Source organism: Portunus trituberculatus, chromosome 18 (assembly GCF_017591435.1).
Source record: "Portunus trituberculatus isolate SZX2019 chromosome 18, ASM1759143v1, whole genome shotgun sequence".
NCBI lineage: Eukaryota > Metazoa > Arthropoda > Malacostraca > Decapoda > Portunidae > Portunus > Portunus trituberculatus.
In genome coordinates this window covers 18,097,098-18,118,485 of record NC_059272.1, presented here as the reverse complement: position 1 = coordinate 18,118,485, position 21,388 = coordinate 18,097,098, and the positions used below count along the sequence as shown (strand labels likewise).

The 21,388-nt window shown below is 43.6% G+C and overlaps 1 protein-coding gene and 1 long non-coding RNA gene across 2 annotated transcripts in view; one reads left to right on the top strand and one right to left on the bottom strand.

The window, feature by feature from the left end:
* LOC123505399 (protein draper-like) overlaps positions 1 to 21,388 on the bottom strand; it is a 551,274-nt gene that overhangs the window by 422,235 nt on the left and 107,651 nt on the right. The gene's annotated exons all lie outside the window — the stretch shown is intronic.
* Positions 15,859 to 17,615, top strand: LOC123505402. The gene is made up of 3 exons (XR_006675126.1): positions 15,859 to 16,237; positions 16,268 to 17,214; positions 17,323 to 17,615. It is a non-coding gene; the product is annotated as an uncharacterized LOC123505402 (long non-coding RNA).

Here is a 21,388-nt window from a genome sequence, read left to right as displayed (position 1 = left end):
CCTACTACAGTCTATTTCAACACTTCGTCCCTCGCTCACACACACACACACACACACACACACACACACACACACACACACACACACACACACACACACACACACAGAAAGTAAAATAAATAAATAGAAAACCGTGTAACTTTTGCTTTTCTCGTGCGCATATACAAGTTTACATCTCCGAGTAAACACTGCTTTAGGCGACGGGGAAATGAAAAATGTCTCTCCTTTTCAATCTCTCTCTCTCTCTCTCTCTCTCTCTCTCTCTCTCTCTCTCTCTCTCTCTGATTCCCTGCCAGTTCTCATCTCAACGACTCTCCTCTCTTGATCTTTCCGTCTGTCTCTCCTTCCCCCTTTCCTATTATTCCTCTTCATTCGTCTTCCTTATGTCTTCTTTACGCTCCGCCATCGGGTTTCCTCTTCTTTCTCTTCAACTTCACGGTAAATTGAAAGGTTTCGCGCCGTCAGTTTTGTTTAGTGTCTCCTTTCTTCCTCTTCTGTGCATTGTTTGAGACGTTTGTGGTTTCTTTGTTATTCTTTCCTTCGTTTTCCTCTTCCTCTTCTTCTTTTTCTCTTTCTCTTCTTGTTTCCTTTTCTCTCTCTCTCTCCTCTTTGGTGTTCTTCTTTTTGTTATTGGTGTTGATGTTGCTTTGCTGTTCCTGTTGTTGCTGCTGCTGCTGCTGCTCTTGTTATCATTCTTGTTCTTGTTTTTCTCCTTCTTCTTCTTGTTCTTGTTCTTGTTCTTGTCTTCTTCCTCTTCTTCCTTTTCTTCTTCCTCTTCTTCTTTTTCTTCTTCTTCTTCTTCTTCTTGTCTTCTTCCTCCTCCTCTTCCTCCTCCTCCTCCTCCTCCTCCTCCTCCTTCTCCTTCTCCTCCTCCTCCTCCTCCTTCTCCTCCTCCTCCTCCTCTTCCTTCTTGTGCTGCTGCTTCATGTAGTATGTATTTTTCTATTTTGTTGCCTAAGATCTCTCTCTCTCTCTCTCTCTCTCTCTCTCTCTCTCTCTCTCTCTCTCTCTCTCTCTCTCTTAGTTCATCTGTCTTCCCCATCTTCTTCAAGTACTCATCATTTTCCCTTCATCCACCTCCTCGCCTCTCACTCATCATCCTACTTCCCCTCTCCCTTCGCTCCATCATCATTGTGCCTTCTCTCTTTCTCTCTCTCACTCCCTATCTCCTTCTATCCCATCATCATAAATACCTCCCATCAGTTCCCTTTCTTCCTCCCCCATTTGTCAGTGAGTGTCTCGCTTCTTCCCTTCTACAGACGCCCTTCAACACTATTCTTGTCTACCTATTCTGTCTTTCCTTTCCTCCCTTCATTCCCTTCCTCCTCGTCTCCTCCTCCATATGTACAGGTCACTAGGGACACGCTGCAATAACAACACTAAGGCCATTCCTCCTCCTCCTCCTCCTCCTCGTCCTCCTCCTCACCACTATCACTACCACCACCACAACCACTACCACCATCGCCATCACCACCACCATCACCACCACCATAGCCACCACCACCAGGCAGGCAATTCATGGGAGATCACGTCCACCTCGCAGCCACCAATATCACCGTCATTATATCCACTGCCACCACCAATATCCACCTCCACCAACACCCAAACTATCAGCCTGTATACACTGCACCGCCATCAACACCGCCACCACCACTACTACTACAACGACCATGTTGGCACTATTACTTTTACCACTTTCACTATCTATACTACTACTACTACTGTTACTGTTACTGTTACTACTACTACAACTACTACCACTACTACCACCACCACCACCACTGCTGCTGCTGCTGCCACTGCCACCACCACCACCACCACCACCACCACTGCTGCTGCTGCTGCTGCTGCTGCTGCTGCTGCTGCTGCCACCACCTGCCACCTGCACCACCACCACCACCACCACCACCACTGCTGCTGCTGCTGCTGCTGCTGCCGCTGCCACCACCACACACCACCACTACCACCACTGCAGCTGCTGCTGCTACTGCTACTACCACTTTGCCACTGTTGCTGCTACTGCTACCACTGCCACTGTTACTATTACCACTGTCACTGTTACTGTCACTACCACCTGCTACCACCACTACTACTACTACTACTACCACCACTGCTGCTGCTGCTGCTACTACTACTACTACTACTACTACTACTACTACTACTACTACTACTACTACCACTATGATTGTAAACTTACAGAAGGCAGAAAGCATAAAAAGAAGAATTAAAAGAAGAAGAAGAAGATGTACAACAACAACAAGAACACCACCACCACCACCACCAACAACAACAAAAACACCAACAACAACTACTTCTCTCCGCCCCCTACAACACCCCTCCCCCTCACATACACTCTATAGATACAAAAACCAAATACATACCACACACACACACACACACACACAAGCCGCCACAAGTTAGCGTCGTGCTATACATAATTACAGAAACTCTATAATCATGTTCAAAGCCGCAGGACGCCATCAACCTTGGCGAGCCGCAGCCATAAACTCTAATTAGTGATCTGTAATTACTAGGCACCGGGTCTATATATATACACACACAGTGGTGCTGCCTAGTTCATATTTTAGCAATGTTCGTGAATCTGTGAGTGTTTCTGGTATTCAATATGTAATACAAGTCATGTCGCTGTTTAACTGTTTCCTGTTTGATGACTCCTTTCTCTTGGTTTTCCAGTGGAGTTGTAGTGTTGTTGTGCTTCTTCTGGTGGTGTTGGTGTTTGTTGTGTTGGTGTATGTTGTATCGGTGTGTGTGTGTGTGTGTGTGTGTGTGTGTGTGTGTGTGTGTGTGTGTGTGTGTGTGTGTGTGTGTGTGTGTGTGTGTTGGTTGCTTTTTAATAAAAACAATAAATGACAAACAATTCTAAATATTTGCTTCTTAACAAAGAGAAGGTTAACTTACTGACAGCTTGTTTATTTATCCTTTACCTTTTTCTTACTTTCTTTCTCAACCCATGTCACTTCGATGGGAGAGAGGAGTCACCCTTGTGTTGGACCTACAAGTCTTTCGGTCAGCTTCCTTCCTTGACCAACGATTCGTGACGCCTCTGCTGTTTCCTTACTCACGCCTTTGCTTCACGCAGTTCTTTTTCTCCAGCAGATTGTTTTTCAGTTTGTTTTTATTCACAAGCTCTCCCTTATGTACAAACAGGTGAGTCAGAACAAGCACTTAGCAGCGTAAACGAGGAAATATTAACCCCTTCACTACTATGATGCGCTTCCATATTCATTTTGCTTACTATTTAGCTATTTTATACGGATTTGGAAACTCATGTAGTGGATTTAAATAGTGAAAACTCTAGCCATTAATCTTTTGACCTCCATAAACCCTTTCTAATGTCAATAAAAGTCAAGATAAAAATGCGTCCCAATACTGAAGGGATTAACAGGAGAGCTGCGGGCACCGGTGTAGTGTCGCGGGGAAGGTCAGAGCTCAACTATGCCACAGTGGGAGCCAATCAGAGTGGAATTGTTGAGAAAAGGCAAAATAGAACAGCGTGTCCGGGAAAATGTATGCGAAATTCGAGATTACTGTATTTCTTGATGTATAACTCTGTCATTTTTGCCCTTCAGGGATTTTTTTTTCACATTTTGCCTAACTCTTCTTCCCTGATTTGGGGCATTTTTTACCTCATTTCTTGACTCTCCACGGACCGAAAGAGATAAACAATTTTCTCAAGTTTTTCTTAAAATTTTCAAACCATGCACGCACTCTTTTTTTTTCTCTCTCTCTCTCTCTCTCTCTCTAAACACAGCACCAATTACACAAATGGGTGGATAAAAGGTAAGATAAAAGAAATAATTACAACACAACAACACACACACACACACACACACACACACACACACACACACACGCCAGACAGGTGGAATATACGCCTCCACTACGAGTAATTAGAGTACAGTCATCAAGGCTCCTTAAGAACCCATTAGATACTCAGTGCTATTGGATTCTACTCTTCTCCTTTACCGCGAAGAGCCTTTACCGCGAAGAGCAGGAGGAGGAGGAGGAGGAGGAGGAGGAGGAGGAGGAGGAGGAGGAGGAGGAGGAGGAGGAAGTGAATTTCTCCTTATTTAAGTTAAATGTATTTACATTTTCTTGTTCCTTTGTTTCTTTTCTTATCTGATGACGTGTTTCTTTGTATTCATGACGTCCAGCCCCCCCCCCCCCTTTCACCTTTCTCTCTCTCTCTCTCTCTCTCTCTCTCTCTCTCTCTCTCTCTCTCTCTCTCTCTCTCTCTTTCCATTCCCTTAGACAAGAGCAAGGGAGAGAGAGAGAGAGAGAGAGAGAGAGAGAGAGAGAGAGAGAGAGAGAGAGAGAGAGAGAGAGAGAGAGAGAGAGAGAGAGAGAGAGAGAGAGAGAGAGACATACCTAACAAAATCATAACTAACACTACCAACTAAAACCTTCAAGAAATACACATATAACCTGAATTCAAAGGCCACTACTAGCATTCCCACCTTCCCATTCACTCCCATCATTCAGTCACCTTCCCAGAGCCAGCCAGCCAGCCCGCCACACAGCCCGCCACCAGCACCCTCGGGCCGTCGGGCGAGTAATGGTTCAAATACTCGGTGATTCTCAGACGAGTGGGGATGAAAGCGGCGCGATGCTACACCCCACGAGGCACCGGAGGCAAATCACGCAAATTGGCTCAAGACACTGGCCAAAGGGAGACGCAAGTGGTGTTGGTGGTGGCGGCGTGTTGGGAATGTGCATGGCCTTGACCACAGCAAGCAGGGAGGAGGGAATGAGGGAAGGAATGAAGGAAGGAATGAAGGAAGATAAGGAATGATGGAAAGGGGAATAGAAAGGAGAGGAAGAGAAGATAAAGAGGGAATCAAGACGGGAGAGAAGATGAGAGGTGAATTGAATAAGCAGAAGGGAAGGTGGTATGAAGAGAAAAGAGGATGAGAAGAAAAGAATGAGGGGAAGAGGAGGGCAAAAAAAAAAAGGTAAGAATAGAGAACTAGACAAAAAAAAAAAGAAAGGAAAAAGTGAACAATGAACATAAAGAAACACAAATAGAGAAAGAAATACATAAACGTCGAACACAAAGAAAAAAACACATGACCAATTATACATTATAGACCATACATAAATCAAACAAACTAAAGAAAAGAGAGATGATACAAAGAAAACGAAACGAGGGAGGAAGGGAAGGAGGTGCAAGGACAGAAAACGGAGAGGGCCCAAGATGTAGGTCATACGGTGATACGGTGGGCAAGCGGGCGAGTGAGGAGAGGCAGAGCTGAAAGGAGGACGAACAGAGCAGGGAGAGACGCGGATCTTGAGACCTTCCCGCGTGAAAGTAAGGCCTCGCAAGCTGCACCACCAATGTAAATGGTTTTAATTGGCACCGCTGGAGTAAGACGTGCACTGGAGCTCAAGTTAACGCTCTCTCTCTCTCTCTCTCTCTCTCTCTCTCTCTCTCTCTCTCTCTCTCTCTCTCTCTCTCTCTCTCTCTCTCTCTCTGTGTGTGTGTGTGTGTGTGTGTGTGTGTGTGTGTGTGTGTGTGTGTGTGTGTGTGTGTGTGTGTGTGTGTGTGTCCTCCATGTTTTTCTTCCTTACCTTTCTCGTCTTCTTCCTCCTCCTCCTTCTTTCCTCCTTCTCCTTCTCCTCTTCTTCCTCTTCTTCTTTCTCCTCTTCTTCCTCTTCCTCTTTCTCCTTTTCTTCCTCTTCCTCTTTCTCCTTTTCTTCCTCCTCCTCTTCTCCTCCTCCTCTTGCTCCTCCTCCTCCTCCTCCTCCTCTTGTTCTTCCTCCTCTTCTTTTTCTTCTTCTTCTTCTCCTTCCTCTTCTTCTTCCTCTTCCTCTTCCTCCTCCTCCCTCAGCCCAACCATCAACCCACCACTACTTCCTTTTCCTCACCTCATGCATTCCGAACGAGAGAGAGAGAGAGAGAGAGAGAGAGAGAGAGAGAGAGAGAGAGAGAGAGAGAGAGAAGAGAGAAAATACAGAAATTCAAAAGCTCTCTCTCTCTCTCTCTCTCTCTCTCTCTCTCTCTCTCTCTCTCTCTCTACTTTATCTCAATTTTCAGCTTGGAGGATTTGCTAATCACGAAACTCGCTAAACTTTCTTCCATTTTCTTTCTCTGTCTTTATTTGCTCCTTGTATCGTCTACTTCCTTATTTCCTGCCTTTCCTTCCTTCTTCCTGTCTTCCTTAGCCTTCCCTTTCTTCTTCACTCTCTTATTCTCCTTTTTATTAGCTCTCTCTCTCTCTCTTATCACTTATTTTCTCGTTACTTTTACTGAAATTTCTTCACTTCAGTTTTCTTTTTCCTTTCTTTTCTGTACGTTTTCTTTTAAAAAATTGGAGGGTACACTTAACTTTTTCTTCTTCCATTTTTTATTAGGATTATTTGTCCCTGGCTGTACCTCCTGCTTTGATTCATCTCTCTCTCTCTCTCTCTCTCTCTCTCTCTCTCTCTCTCTCTCTCTCTCTCTCTCTCTCTCTAATAGTGTCTCATTTTTAAAGAACTAACTCTTTTAAACCTGTAAACTTTCTTAATCATACTCTTCAAACTCTCTCTCTCTCTCTCTCTCTCTCTCTCTCTCTCTCTGTGCGTGTCAAGTTCATTTTAAAAATACTGAAAAAAGAAAATTACAATAGAGAGAGAGAGAGAGAGAGAGAGAGAGAGAGAGAGAGAGAGAGAGAGAGAGAGAGAGAGAAAAACATAAGAAATAAAATAATTTTAGTACTCCACCACCACCACCACCATCACCACCACCACCACCACCTTCAAAAAGAGAATCAGAAATAACGACGTCAACGAGCAAACTTTTTATATTTATTTCAGCTCCGTGTAAACTTTTGTGAGAGGAGGAAGGAGGATGTGCATTTTTTTTCCTTTCTGTGCCTGTAATAAACGAAACTGGAAGAAATATAACCTGAGTGCTGGATGTGGATGGCTGGAAGGCTGAAGAATGCATGCAGGGAGGGAGGGAAGGAATGAAGGAGAGGAGAGGAATGGAAGGGAAAGAGGGAAGGAGGGAGAAAGAATGGAATACTAGGGAAAGAGAGAGGGAGATAGAAACTGAGGAATGGAGGAAGGGAGGAAGAAAGGAATGGAAGGAGACATGGAGATATAAAGAGAGAGAGAGAGAGTAAAAAGTGGAAAGATGGAGTGGTGAAAATGAAGAAAAAGAGTGAAGACGAGGAATTGAGGGAGAAAGAAAGGATCAAGAGAAAAAATTTAGTAACATGAAAAGAAGATACACAAAGAGACAGACACAGACATACAAATAAAGACAGACATATAAACAAACATTCAACCAACAGCGATCTAAAATATCTAAACACTATACTCAATAATACACGAAAAAACACATACATACAACTCTAAACCCACTCCCCAAGAACACACACACCCCCACACACAATCCCAAACGGCTTCACGCACGCTCACCCTTCCTCCTGTACCCTGAACCACGCACGCCAGCCAAGGAGTCACGCATCACGGCGCCATCTGTTAGCAGCACCGGCAGCGCACTAACTTGCCCGCCGAGTTACGAGGCTGAGAAGTCCTCGGCAATTTCTCGTCCTGATGAAGTTGATATCTGTCTGACGCTGAAGTTGCGGTCATGAGAGAGAGAGAGAGAGAGAGAGAGAGAGAGAGAGAGAGAGAGAGAGAGAGAGAGAGAGAGAGAGAGAGAGAGAGAGAGAGATCCAGGCTGAGAATTAAGTGGCTTGTGAAAAAAATGCAGTGAATATAAACACTTGTGGATGAGACAAGGAGGAAAAGTGTGAAGATTAATGGAGGATGCGGGACACTATGATGTGGGAGAAAACACATGGCGGGAAAACTCTCTCTCCTCTCTCTCTACTTACCCACGATTTATGTACTATTTCATCACCAGTTGACCTAAAAAAATGAAAATAACAATTGATCTCTATGAAGCTTGGCAGAGTTTATTATTGCCACTAACTAACTTTGACCTGTGTGTGTGTGTTTCATCTGGGTAAACAAGTTAGTCTATATTCGCCTAACTCACTTCATTACCCCCGGTGTCGATTGTGTTATGATTCTGTGTGTTTGTGTCTGTGTGTGTAGCTGACTTTGATTTGATGTTGGTGTTGGTGTTGGTGTGGTGGTGGTGGTGTGGTGGTGGTGGTGGTGGTGGTGGGGTGGTGCGGTGCGGTGCGGTGCGGTGGTTGTGGTGCAGGGCAGGCAGTGTGTACCATAACGCTTTGAGATGGTGATGTGTTGTGATGGTGCTGTCGTAGCAATGGTTTCAGATTTGCATGGTTTTGATACAGTGTTGTGGTGTTATAGCGCTGCGTTGCTTTGTGTTGTGTTGTGTTGTGTTGTGTGACAGGTGTTGAGTGTTTAGTTACCTTGGCTTCGCCCAAACACAGGAAGAGATGCACACGAAATGAAACTTTTAACCACTTCACTACTGGGACACATTTTTACCTTTAGATTTTTGTACGATTAGACAATTCAATTGACATTAGGAATATTCTTTGGAGTTCTGAAGATTAATGGTCACACGCTTCACTATTTTAATTCCCAATAAATTTCTAAAGCTGTGCAAAATCATCAAAAAAGTAAACAGAACAGTGTTCCGTTCACCGGTTAAACGGGTAAGATTGTTTACCGGTGAACAATAACAAAAAAAAAAAAAAACACTGCAGGTTCAACTGGTGAGGAAATGCAAAGGAGGCACTTTAAAATTTAATAACCCATAATGAAACTGACAGATATAACATGAAACTGACAACTGACAGATATAACATGAAACTGACACACATATAACATGAAACAGACACACAGATATAACATGAAACATAGAAAGTGACATACATAGATATAACATGAAACCGACATACAGATATAATATGAAACATAAAAACTGACATACACAGATATAACATGAAACAGACATACACATATACATATAACACAGAAATAATTACAACACTAAAGAACCCAACTTAATACCTAACAATAATACTAATCCTATATGGAGGCAATGTGGAAAAAACGGACGAGGGGAAGGGATACTTATGCGGTGTCGCAGTGGTGAAGTGCTGGGTGACAGTTGATCCCACGGTAATCCAAGAAGCGTTGTGTTCACTGGTTGAGGCCTGGACCTCGACTCACTTCCAGAAAGCTAAGAGCTGGCTTAACACCTCCGGTTGAGTCGAATGGGGCCGAGTGAATCCAACTTCGGGACAGTAGCGGGGCTTCATGAGACGGTGGCGTGGAAGGTTCACGAGACGGTGACGTGGAAGGGGAGGCGGAGAGGTGGCGAACGAGGTAACAAGCGGAGGAGGGGATGGTAGTGGAGTATGTTACGGCCGGGCCGTAACATTTCCTCCCCCCTAAGACCTCCGTAATGGGCTCAGGAAGGAGGTGAGACGGGAGATCTTGATAAGGCGTCGGCGATGATGTTGTCCACCCCCTTGATATGGTGGGCTTCCAAGTTGAAGGGTTGAGTTAACAAGGCCCACCTAAGAATGCGTTGGTTTCGGTTCTTCACTTTAAAAAGCTATTTCAATAACCCATAATGAAACTGACAGATACAACATAGAACATGAAACTGACAAAAAGCTATTTTAATAACCCATAATGAAACTGACAAAGATATAACATGAAACTGACATACACATAGGTATAACATGAAACAGACATACACATATACATATAACATAAATAAATACAACATAGAACCCAACTCAATACCTAACAATAATACTAATCCTATAGGGAGACAATGTGGAAAAAACGGACGAAGGGAAGTGATACTTATGCGGTGTCGCAGTAGGGAAGTGCTGGGTGATGGTTGATCCCACACGGTAGTCCAAGAGGCGTTGTGTTCACTGGTTGAGGCCTGGACCTCGACTCACTTCCAGAAAGCTAAGAGCTGGCTTAACACTTCCGGTTGAGTCGAATGGGGCCGCGTGAATCCAACTTCGGGACAGTAGCGGGGCTTCATGAGACGGTGGCGTGGAAGGTTCACGAGACGGTGACGTGGAAGGGGAGGCGGAGAGGTGGCGAACGAGGTAACAAGCGGAGGAGGGGATGGTAGTGCAGTATGTTACGGGCGGGCCGTAACAGGAGGGAAAGAAATGCACAGTGATTGAAACAAAAACAACCTTCCATGTGTAGTTCGAGAAGCCTTTAACAACCTCCTTAGACTTTGACACATTCTTTAAAAGCTGTAACAAAAATCGGCCATATTAACCGAATATCATAGTACATAGGATCCTTATAAACACATAACAAAGACATTTTCTACTCACGAACTATCACCTATATCTCATGGCTTCTCACAACTTCCAAATTTTCTTGTATTCTCCAACGATGCAGTGGTGCGGTGTTAGTGGATGCATGCTGAAGGAAAGGAGTTCTTGAGCCGTAAAGATGTTGGCACGCTTCACTGAGAACCAGAGAAGCAGGAGACGACCTACAGCAAGGAGGATGAAAAGCAGGCAACTGTGGCAAATACGAGGCAAGGAGGAAGAGAAGCTTAGACGAAGGTAGTAAGGAGGCTGGGTGGTGGGAGAAGAAGACAAGTGAGCAGTGAGGCAAGCAGGCAACTGTGGCAAATACGAGGCAAGGAGGCAAAAATGAGAGACGTAAGTAGAAGACATAGAAGGGAAACTAATGTAAGGAGGCTGGGTGGTGGGGAGAAGGACTGCAGAGTAAGGGTAGCCGGGACAAGTGAACAGTGACACACACAGAGAACTGGACACACACACAAGGTCGGACACACATACACACACACACACACACACACACACACACACACACACACACACACACACACACACAAACCTGGTGTCCAGCTGATCACCTGCCGGGATAGACGAACAGCTGACTAAGAAAGTTTACCTGGAAAAAAGAAAAGAAAAGAATTAGTTCACAAACAAAACTTAACCTCTCTCTCTCTCTCTCTCTCTCTCTCTCTCTCTCTCTCTCTCTCACTCAAACACATGAATTCAGCAAGTCAGGTCTATTTTTAATAACACGAGGGTGTGTCGCTATTCTTTTTTACCGACCTTAATGTTGCAATATTCAACGTCTGGCGCGCTAAATGAAAACTGTAAAACGCGCACCAGAAGAATAATTACAACACGCAACGAGGTTCTTGTCGGGAAAGGTCCTGCGCTAAAGAGTTTCAGAATCAGAGGTCTTAAGTACGAGATATTCTAAGAGTATAAAGTTTAGAAGTCAAGAATTTTATAGAAGAGTTCTCAGAGTGGGAGATTCTAAATAAAGAGTTCCCAGTAAAGTGATGAAAGAACAAAATCAGAAGTTTTATTAATGCATGCAGAGTTCTAAATATGAAAGAACGTAAGAATATAAAAGATTAGAACAGTAAGGGATTTTTAAGGTGCAAGTTCTTGAAGGAGTAGACGTTGATTGGTTTAGGTGCCGGAGAGAAATTTGCTTTGAGTGAAAATACATAAAGCAAAAACTGTCAATTAACCAATTCTGTACCATGACACGTTTTCATATTCATTCTGGTGACTATTTGGTGATTTTATGCAGCTTCAGAAACTCATGTAGTGATTAAAATAGTGAAGACTGTGGCCATTAATCTTTTGACCTCCATAGACCCTTCCTAATGTCAATAAGATGGTCTAATCGTAAACAAAATTCAACGTAAAAATGTGTCTCGGTATTGAAGGGGTTAAAACGCTATAAACCACAGAAACAAGAACGAAGGCTTTGAGAACTGATTGTTGTGATTATCCCTTCAGTACCAGGACGCTTTGTTATCTCGAGTTTTGTGTACGATTGGACGATTTTATCAACATTAAGAAGAGTCTATGAAGGTCAGAAGATTAATGGTCTGTCTTCAATATTTTTACCCCCGACATGAGTTTCTGAATTTAAGTAAAATCACCAAATAGTAACCAGAATGAGAAGGAAAACGAGTCCTGGTATTGAAGGGGTTAATGATTGACTGACTGACTTATTGACTGACTGACTGACTGATGACTGACTGACTGACTGATTGGTTGATTGACTGGTTGCCTACCTAAGCGACTGAGATTGCTTTAACCTCTTCAGTCCCGTGACGCGTTTTCGTATTCATTCTGCTTACTGTTTGGTGATTCTATTCAGCTTCAGAAACTTATGTGGGGATTAAAATAGTGATGACCCTAACCATTAATCTCCTGACCTCCATAAATTCTTCCCAATGTCAATAAAATCGTCTAATCATACCCAAAATTCATGATAAAAATGCGCTCCGGTACTCAAGAGATTAAGACGTCACCAAAACATAAGGGATGTAAGAGCCGACGTGCAAGATTCAAAGCCAAAGTATAAAACACACGGCACAGTAATCTGAGTGTCAAGCAGCAGGAAGGGAAGGCGTTCTTGAAGACAAACACACAAGGAGCCAAACGTTTCAGGAAGCAAAGGTGTTTAGGCTTTTACAATTCTAAAGCTCTGGGAAAGAAACACTGTACACATGAAAGGCACGGAGAAGAAAGGATCTGAGCTTCAAGGGCATCTTTCAGTGCTCAGGATGCGAAGAGAAAAGTTGGCACGACCTTCTGAGAATTTAAGGCAAGGCAGAGGCCACGCGACCCGCCCAGCTTGGTATGTGTTCCCTTCCCTGGCCTTGGATAATTTTGTCATCGCTAGGCTTTCTATATTTTCCAGTACTTACCGAGGAGAAAGAATGAAAGCTTTAAGAATTGATTAGGCTGGGTGAATGATTAGTTGAGTAAGTGAGTGACTGATTTGATTAATTTCTTCACTGATTTTCTGATTTACTGACTCCATGGTCTATTTTATTACACACTCTTATTCACTGAGAGATTCCAAACTTACCATTTATTGATATTTCTAACTTAACCTCTTCAATACCATGACGCATTTCAATATTTATGGACGCGGTGGCCTAGTGGATAAGGTGGTGAGAGTGGGATCGGGTAGACGTCCACGCGTAGGTTTGAATCCCATCCCACCACGAACCGCCTTGATACTTTGCCATTTGTTGAGTGGTTTAAAGTTACCTACTATAACGGTGTTTTTTGCAGATATCTCCTAAACGAATCGTTGGATGAGTATGGTATTTCAACACACTACCTTGAACATCCGTTCGTAATTTATGGTTAACATACCACAGTGCTATATGTGTTATGTGAGGAGTTTACTGAGTGATATTACGCCTAATCCAGTCATCATATCAAAGGTGTTATACAGAATCGGACGAGTGTGGGGTACTCGTCTAACCCCTCCACCACCACCACCACCACCCTGGAGAACCCCAGATCACTCCTCCTCTACCCCAGTATCGCTTCCCTCTTCACACCATCAGCCTTCCACCTTTGATGTTTTTTCCCTATTGTAATTACATACGTATAGGTATAATAGTTACATACGTCAGTATGTACATACATATCATACATTAATGATATTATTTAATACAATTGCTGGTATATGTGGACATGAAAACCAGAGTGGGTCAAACGACCGTGAAAGCAATAGCTAATTCCGCTGTTAATGGCCGTATAGCTGGATAATAAGCAACGTATCTAACAACAAAATAATATTATATATAAACTGGACCACTTTTTATGATCAATAGGTAGACAGTACGCAATAAGAGTATCAACTTTTCCTAACAGTAGAAGGTCCAGGTCACAGGTAATTCCAGCACATCATGTTCACATGGCTGACCATAACGACTGCAAACAAGGCTCTTCTATATACTACACGTAAACGTGCTGTTGTACAGTAATTATCAACGTGAACCACTTCTTGCCTTCATGAAATTGTACCATACTCGTTAATAATCATATATACACTTACAGAACATTATAACGTATAAATACAGTGGTGGGAGAAGCAGGGAGGGACACAAGAGTGAAGGAGGCGAGGAGCTAGGGAGAGAAGAGGAGGGATAAAGAGGGTGAGAACTTCCGAGACGGGGGAGACGTAGTAGTGGTTAGGAATGGTTTGGGTGGGTGTGTGAGGGGGCCACACTTTCATTGGAATGCGTCAACATGACTCGTCGGCTTTGTGTTATTTTTCACGAGTAAACTCCTCACATAACACATATAGCACTGTGGTATGTTAACCATAAATTTCGAACGAATGTTCAAGGTAGTGTGTTGAAATATCATACTCATCCAACGATTCGTTTAGGAGGTATCTGCAAAAAAGACCGTTTGTCCACCGCTGAAATGTATAGTACATGTCACCATGATATCAAAGATGGTGGTGATATTGGCCTTAATATGGGTACCACTATGAATAAAAATGCCTGCGTCACTAATGGATGGAAGTTTTTTTTTTTTTAAGATATGACCTATAGCGCCTGTAGGCATACTTTAATAGTATAAGTGGGAAGCACTGTTCAGTTTCCGCCCATTAGTGGCGCAGGCAATTTCATTTATAGTGGTACCACATTAGGGCCCATATCACCATCTTTGGTGTAACCACCTACAACTTGGGTATTATGGTGACATGTAGCTAACATTAAACCACTCGACAAATGGCATAGCTTCAAAGTGGTACATGGTGGGATTCGAACCTACGCGTGAACGTCTGCCCGATCCACGCTCACCACCTAAGAATATGGGAAGCGCTGAACAGTGCTTCCCATACTCTTCAAGTAAACCTACAGGCACTATGGGCCTTAACATATATAAAAGAAAAAAATCATTGGTTACTATTTAGCGATTTAACACGGCTTCAGAAACTTACGTGGGGATTAAAAACAGTAAAGGGTCTGGTTAATACTCTTTTGACCTCCATAGATCATTTCTAATACAAGTAAATTTGTCTAATCATATCCCAAAATCATGGTAAAAATGCGTCTCAGTACTGAAAGGGTTAAAAGGACAATATCAAGATTAACTTTTACTTATTCATCTACCTTCTACTTCCTCTTACCTAACAAAAACAGTCCAGTGTCACCATTTATTTTTTTTATTTACTAATACTCAAGGAATACGCACTCAAGTTCACCGTCTATTAATTTGTTTATTTCTTTTATTTACTCTTTCAATTACTAACACTTAAAAAGGACATAATTTTAATAAGCTTGCCGTCTGTCTATTCTGAGGTATGGAGAGAGAGAGAGAGAGAGAGAGAGAGAGAGAGAGAGAGAGAGAGAGAGAGAGAGAGAGAGAGAGAGAGAAACACGACCACACAATAAAGCTCACTAAATGCAGCACTTAAACAGAAAACGAGCATTCCATGAAGACGAAAAAAAAAAAAAAAAAAAGACAATTAACTTCATGAGAATTAGAGGAGGAATGAGGAACACCGGGGAATACTGGACCGAAGAATGTTTGTGTGTTTGTTTTCTTTTTTTCTTTTTCTTTTTGTTCACGAATGAATAAAAAAAAAAAAGGAAAATTCTCTTGAAAATATCTTACAAAATCGACGGAAACAAACATCATGAAAACAGGTTAACTTTTTCTCCATCAATTGCGAAAACACACACACACACACTGTTACGGCCCGCCCGTAACATACTCCACTACCATGACCTCCTCCGCTTGCTACCTCGTTCGCCACCTCTCCACCTCCCCTCCACGTCACCGTCTCATGAAGCCCCGCTCCTGTCCCGAAGTAGGATTCACGCGGCCCCATTCGACACAAGAGGAAGTGTTAAGCGAGCTCCGTGATTTTTGTCGAGTTAGTCGAAATCAAGGCCTCAACCAGTGAACACAACGCCTCTTGGAATATCGTGGGATCCGCATCACCCAGCACTTCACTACTGCGACGCCTCATAAGTATCACTTCCCCTCGTCCGTTTTTCCACATTGCCTCCATATAGGATTAGTATTATTGTTAGGTGTTGTTAAGTTGGGTTCTTTAGGGTTGTATTCATTTATGTGTATATATGTTTCATGTGTTATTGGGTTATTAAATAGCTTGTTAAGTGCCCCTTTGCATATCCTCACCAGTTGAACCTGAATCTTTTTTGTTTACCGGCTCCCCGATGCCAATCTTACCCGTTTAACCGGTGAACGTAACAATTGGCAACCGTGACAGGATCCTTATAACCCGTTCTCAATGTTCCATTTTTCTAGTGACTTTTTTGTGATTACATTGTCTTTTTTCTTTCTGTGGTGTTGACTGTTTTTTTTGTGACTTGCTCTGCGTGTGGTTTAAATTTACCTTTGTGCGATCAAGTGGCTCTCTTTGGGTTGAAAGTGCTTCGTGACCTTCATTGGTATCACATAACAGTGGTAGAGCAGGAAACCAAGTAGAAAACAGTGGTAGAGCAGGAAACCAAGTAGAAAACAGTGGTAGAGCAGGAAACCAGGTAGAAAGGCTTGTTCACCGATAGCATTTCTATTTGCACATACAGGTGTAATAAGTGTTATCCAAGTGTTGGGATCGTATGTTCATGTGAACCCTCAATCCCCTCACTTCGCGGATCATTTTTCTCGCTAGTTATAATTGGCCCTTTTAATTAGTCCCGACTAATCCGCTTCCTTTTCAATAACAAGTCCCAGTATAATTCACTCCTTATCTTCTGTAGTCTCGTAACTAATCCGGATCCCTTTTAATACCTACAAGAAGGCTCTTCCAACTTTTTTTTTTTTGGCCAGGAATAAAAATGTCGCTATATAAAAACGGGTCCTAAAAAATGTCGCTATATCAAAAACATGTCAAATTGTGGGTAGGCCTAACGAACCCCTCAACCTTCCTGTGATGACCGCTTGGTGCCGCTCACCGTGCGGCACCTGTTGGTAGAGTGCCCTAGTTTGACAGTTACGTCACCGCTACCTCTACCGCTGTCGGGGTAAAGATAGCGGTGTCTAATTATATCTCGAAGGTCCTTGGACCAGAGTGCCTGGTTAACGCCATGACGTTTTTAGCTTTTTGGGAGAAGCTGGACTTCTCCCAAATTTGTGAATTTTATCTGATTTTATGTATTTTAATGCCTTAAATTTTATTGTATACTGTATTTTAGTTTCTTTTGATTCTAGGATTTTTGTTTGGTTTTAGTTTTGTAGTTTTTAATTGCTTTTAGTTTTTTTTATTTTATGGTCTTTTTTTAGTTAGTTTTTTATTTTATCGTGTCCTTTTCATATTTCGTAGCGGCGCCAGATGACGCTCCTAACGAACGCTTTGTGCCAGCTCCTCTGACGCCTATTCCAGTTCAGATGGAGCCGTTCGAAAAGATCCTTCTGGACTGCGTAGGGCCCTTACCCAAACCAAACGAGGGAATCGGTATTTGTTAACCGTCATGGATCCCACTACCAGGTACCCTCAAGCATTCCCTCGTAAGAACATCACATCAAAGACCATTGTAAAACATCTAATACATTTTTTCACCTTGGTAGCAATTTCACTACCAATTTTTTCCAACAGATGGTGAATGAGCTAAACATCGACCATGTAACCTCGGCTTACCACCCCCGATCCCAAGGTTGTCTGGAGCGGTTTCACCGAACATTAAAATCCATGAAGTATTGCTTGGAGCATCAAGGAGACTGGGATGAAAGTATCTCTTTTCTCTTCGCCTTAAGAGATTGTCATCAACGAACCTAGGTTAACATCTAAGCCAGATGGTAGTAGTCGATTTTGCACCGACTACAGGAAATTAAATAAAGTGACGGTACCAGACTCCTACCCATTGCCCTTGATAGAGGACCTTATAGGTAGCATAGGGGTAGCCAAATTTGTAACCACCATAGATTTACTTAAGGGTTACTACCAGATTCCCTTCTCGGACGAGGCCCGAATAATATCCGCCTTCATCACCCCCTTCGGGCTATACCAATAGTGATGCCCTTCGTCTTGTTTAATGCTCCTGCCACCTTCCAGAGGGCTATAAATTACATCACCCAGGACTTTGAGGGAACATCTGCCTATCTGGACGACCTGCTTGACTTCGGACGACTGGATGACACATCTGACCCGTCTCCGGAGGCTGATGGGTCGGTTGCAGGAAGCCGGTCTTACGATCAACCTGGCCAAGTCCACCTTCGGGATGTCCACGGTGGTCTACCTGGGACATGTGGTGGGAAACGGCAAGGTTCGCCCCAAGAGAGCAAACGTGGAGGCCATCCTTGGCATCCCTGTCCCTACCACCAGGATAGCTCTCATGAGGTTCTTGGGGATGCCGGTTTCTGTAGATTGTTCTGTAGGAACTTCTCCACCCTGGCCGGCCCCCCGGCCGCCCCCCCTGGCGGACCTTATCAGCACTTCCGTCCCCTTCCACTGGACCCTGACCAGCAACCAAGCCATCCAACATCTTAAGGCGTTCCTCTCCTCGGAGCCAGTGGTCTGGACGCCAGATCACTCCCGCCCTTTCCATCAACTAGTGGACGCGAGTGGAGTTGGAATGGGTGCTGTCCTCCTACAAGCGGACCCCACAAGCGGCATCCTCCATCCCATCGCCTATCACTCTGCCAAGCTGAAGATACACCAGAGAAGGAGGCTCTGGCGCTCCAGCGGTTTTGAGTGCTACCTTCATCCCCTCTAGCTAAGGAGGTCTTCAACGATCACAACTCTTTGGCTTTCCTTCACGCCATGAAGAACCGAAACCAACGCATATTTGGTTAACTCGACGCCTTGTTAATTCAACCCTTCAACTTGGAAGTCCACCATATCAAGGGGTGGACAACACCTTATCAAGATCTCCCGTCTCACCACCTTCATGTGACCATAACGGAGGTCTTGGAGGGGGGGGTAGGAAATGTTAAGGCCCGTCCGTAACATACTCCTCTACCATCACCACCTCCGCTTGCTACCTCGTTCGCCACCTCTCCGCCTCCCCTCCACGTCACGTCTCCTGTCCCGAAGTAGGATTCACGCGGCCCCATTCGACTCAAGCGGAAGTGTTAAGCGAGCTCCCTGATTTTTGGAAGTCAGTTGATGTCAAGTCCTCAACCAGTAAACACAACGCCTCTTGGAATACCATGGGATCCACATCGTCCAGCACTTCACCACTGCGACACCTCATAAGTATCACTTTACCTCATCCCGTTTTTCCACATTGCCTCCATATAGGATTAGTATTATTGTTAGGTATTAAGTTGGGTTCTTTAGGGTTATATTAATTTGTGTTATATCTGTGTATGTGTTTCATGTTTTGTTATTGGGTTATTAAATAGCTTAAGTGCCCCTTTGCATATCCTCACCAGTTGAACCAGTTTTTTTTTTTTTTGTTGTTCACCGGCTCCCCGATGCCAATCTTACTCATTTAACCGGTGAACGTACACACCACGCACACGACTAACATAATACAAATTCATTTTACTTCACTGCGTTTCAATTTTACGATGTTTCAGTTTCAGGACACTTTCTTGACGACCCTGGAGTTGACAAGATGTTCAGGTGAGGCGGAGTGGTGACAAGGTGTGGGCGTGAGTGTGTGCGTGAGTGTGGCGTGGATGTTTGCGTGAGTTTGTGAGAGTGTAAGTGCTTGAGTGTGGGTGTGTTGGGAAGATGTGATGAGAGGCAGTGGAGGGTTTAGTCACCTTGTCACATTTAATGATATATCGCACTATGGTATGTTGTTTTCCACGCCGGAAGAGGAAGAGCAAGTAATGCACGGAACTAATACTCCTTATTCTATTCACTAATATTTCTTTTACTGCCTTCATTTGTGTATTGTTTCTGTGCAAACTATATTCTTTTGATCCTCTTTTTTTTTTACCTTTTATTCCTTCTCATCTCATTTCTTCTCTTCGTTTCTTTCTCCTTCTTTCATCAATATTATCCTTTTCTTCTTACTCCTTTATCTCTGCCATTCTTCTTCCTCCTCCTACTCTTCTTAATATTCCTTCTCTTTCTTTCTCCTCCTCTTCTTCCTGCTCCTCCTCCTCCTCTTCCTCTTCTTCCCTCCCATTACCCTCCGTTCATAGTCTCGGACCAGCGTTCCCTTCGATCTCTGTCAGCCTCAGCAACATACACGCTCTCTCTCTCTCTCTCTCTCTCTCTCAGACATGTCACGTTCTGTCCCTTTAATACCATCACCGCCGCGTCCAATCGAGAGGAACGAACGAACGAACGCCACGGACAATTCTTCCTCTTCCTCTTCCTCCACCTCCTACTCCTTCTCTTCAATTAACTCCACTTCCTGTTGTTTTCTTCGTCCTCTTCATGTTACCTTTTTCTTGTCGTCGTTTTTCCTTTCTTCCTTCTCCTTCATCTTACCCTCCATCTCTCACCTCTCCTATCGTCGTTTTCCTTATTCCCCTGTTCCTGCTCTTCTTTAACGCCATGACAACAAAACATAACACAACACATCTCACTACAGCACACACATAGCAAACACCAACAATTGCGATTATGCATATGACACCTAGCAAACACCAACAATTGCGATTATGACAGCTCAGTAACGCACACACCACTTACTTGGCTCTCAATGTACGTACCTTAACTCGCTAGGGCAGATTTCACTTGGCCACACATACTAACACGTCGTGCTTCACTTTTCTTCGACACAAACACGTATACAAATATACTAGTGTCTATTAACCCATGCGCAACACAGCACAAGGCTTTTTCTTTCTCTCACCTCTATTCTGTCCTACTCCCTAATGCAAGAGTTAATTAACCAGTACTTTCAATCATTCCTAACTCTCGATCATTCTCACCTGTCTCTAGTGAACTCTGGAACTCCCTGACTGCTTTTGTATTTCCATCTTCCTACGACTTGACTTCTTTTAAGAGGGAGGTTTCAATACATTTGTCCTTGACTTTTGGCTAACTCTCCTAACCTTCCAGGGTCACTGACAATCAAGTTTGCCTTTTTTGTTATACTTTTTGTTACCCTTGGCTGGCTTCCCTCTTTCACAAAAAAAAAAATGCAACACAGCAAACAAAACAAGCACGATAACACAGCAAACACACGTATGTCACAAGCTACACTCGACAGCATATAGCACTCAATACACAGCACCGCAACATAAACATCGTCATCAGCAGCAGCGGTCTCCTTCACACCAAGGCTTCACCTCAGCACTTTCGTCTCACATTGTCAATATCTCAGCAATGGAGGACATGCCTGTATTGCTGCTTTCCCTTTCTTTTTCCTTTCTTTTATCTCTCCTCTCCTCTTCTTTCCAATCTCTCTCCTCTTCCTCCTTTTCCTTCCCTCCATTCCTACTTCCCCATTCCTCTACTTTCCTCCCATCCTCTCCCTTCCCATTCCTGCTGAGCTTTCCTCCCCAGTGACGTGGAGGAGTGGGAGGAAAAGAACGAGGAGGTAGAAGAGATGAAGATACAGAGGATTTTACTTTTTTCTTTTTTCCTCCAAGGGTTGTGTTTTCCTCCGGGTTTTCTCTTCTTTTTTTAAGAGGCGAACGTGGTGCAGAGTTGATGGCGGTGTCGAGAAAGAGGTAAGGAGGGAAGGGAGAGGAAAAAACGCTAAGGAAAAGAGGAAAATGCTGGAAGGAGTGAAAAGAAGGCATGAAGAAAAGGA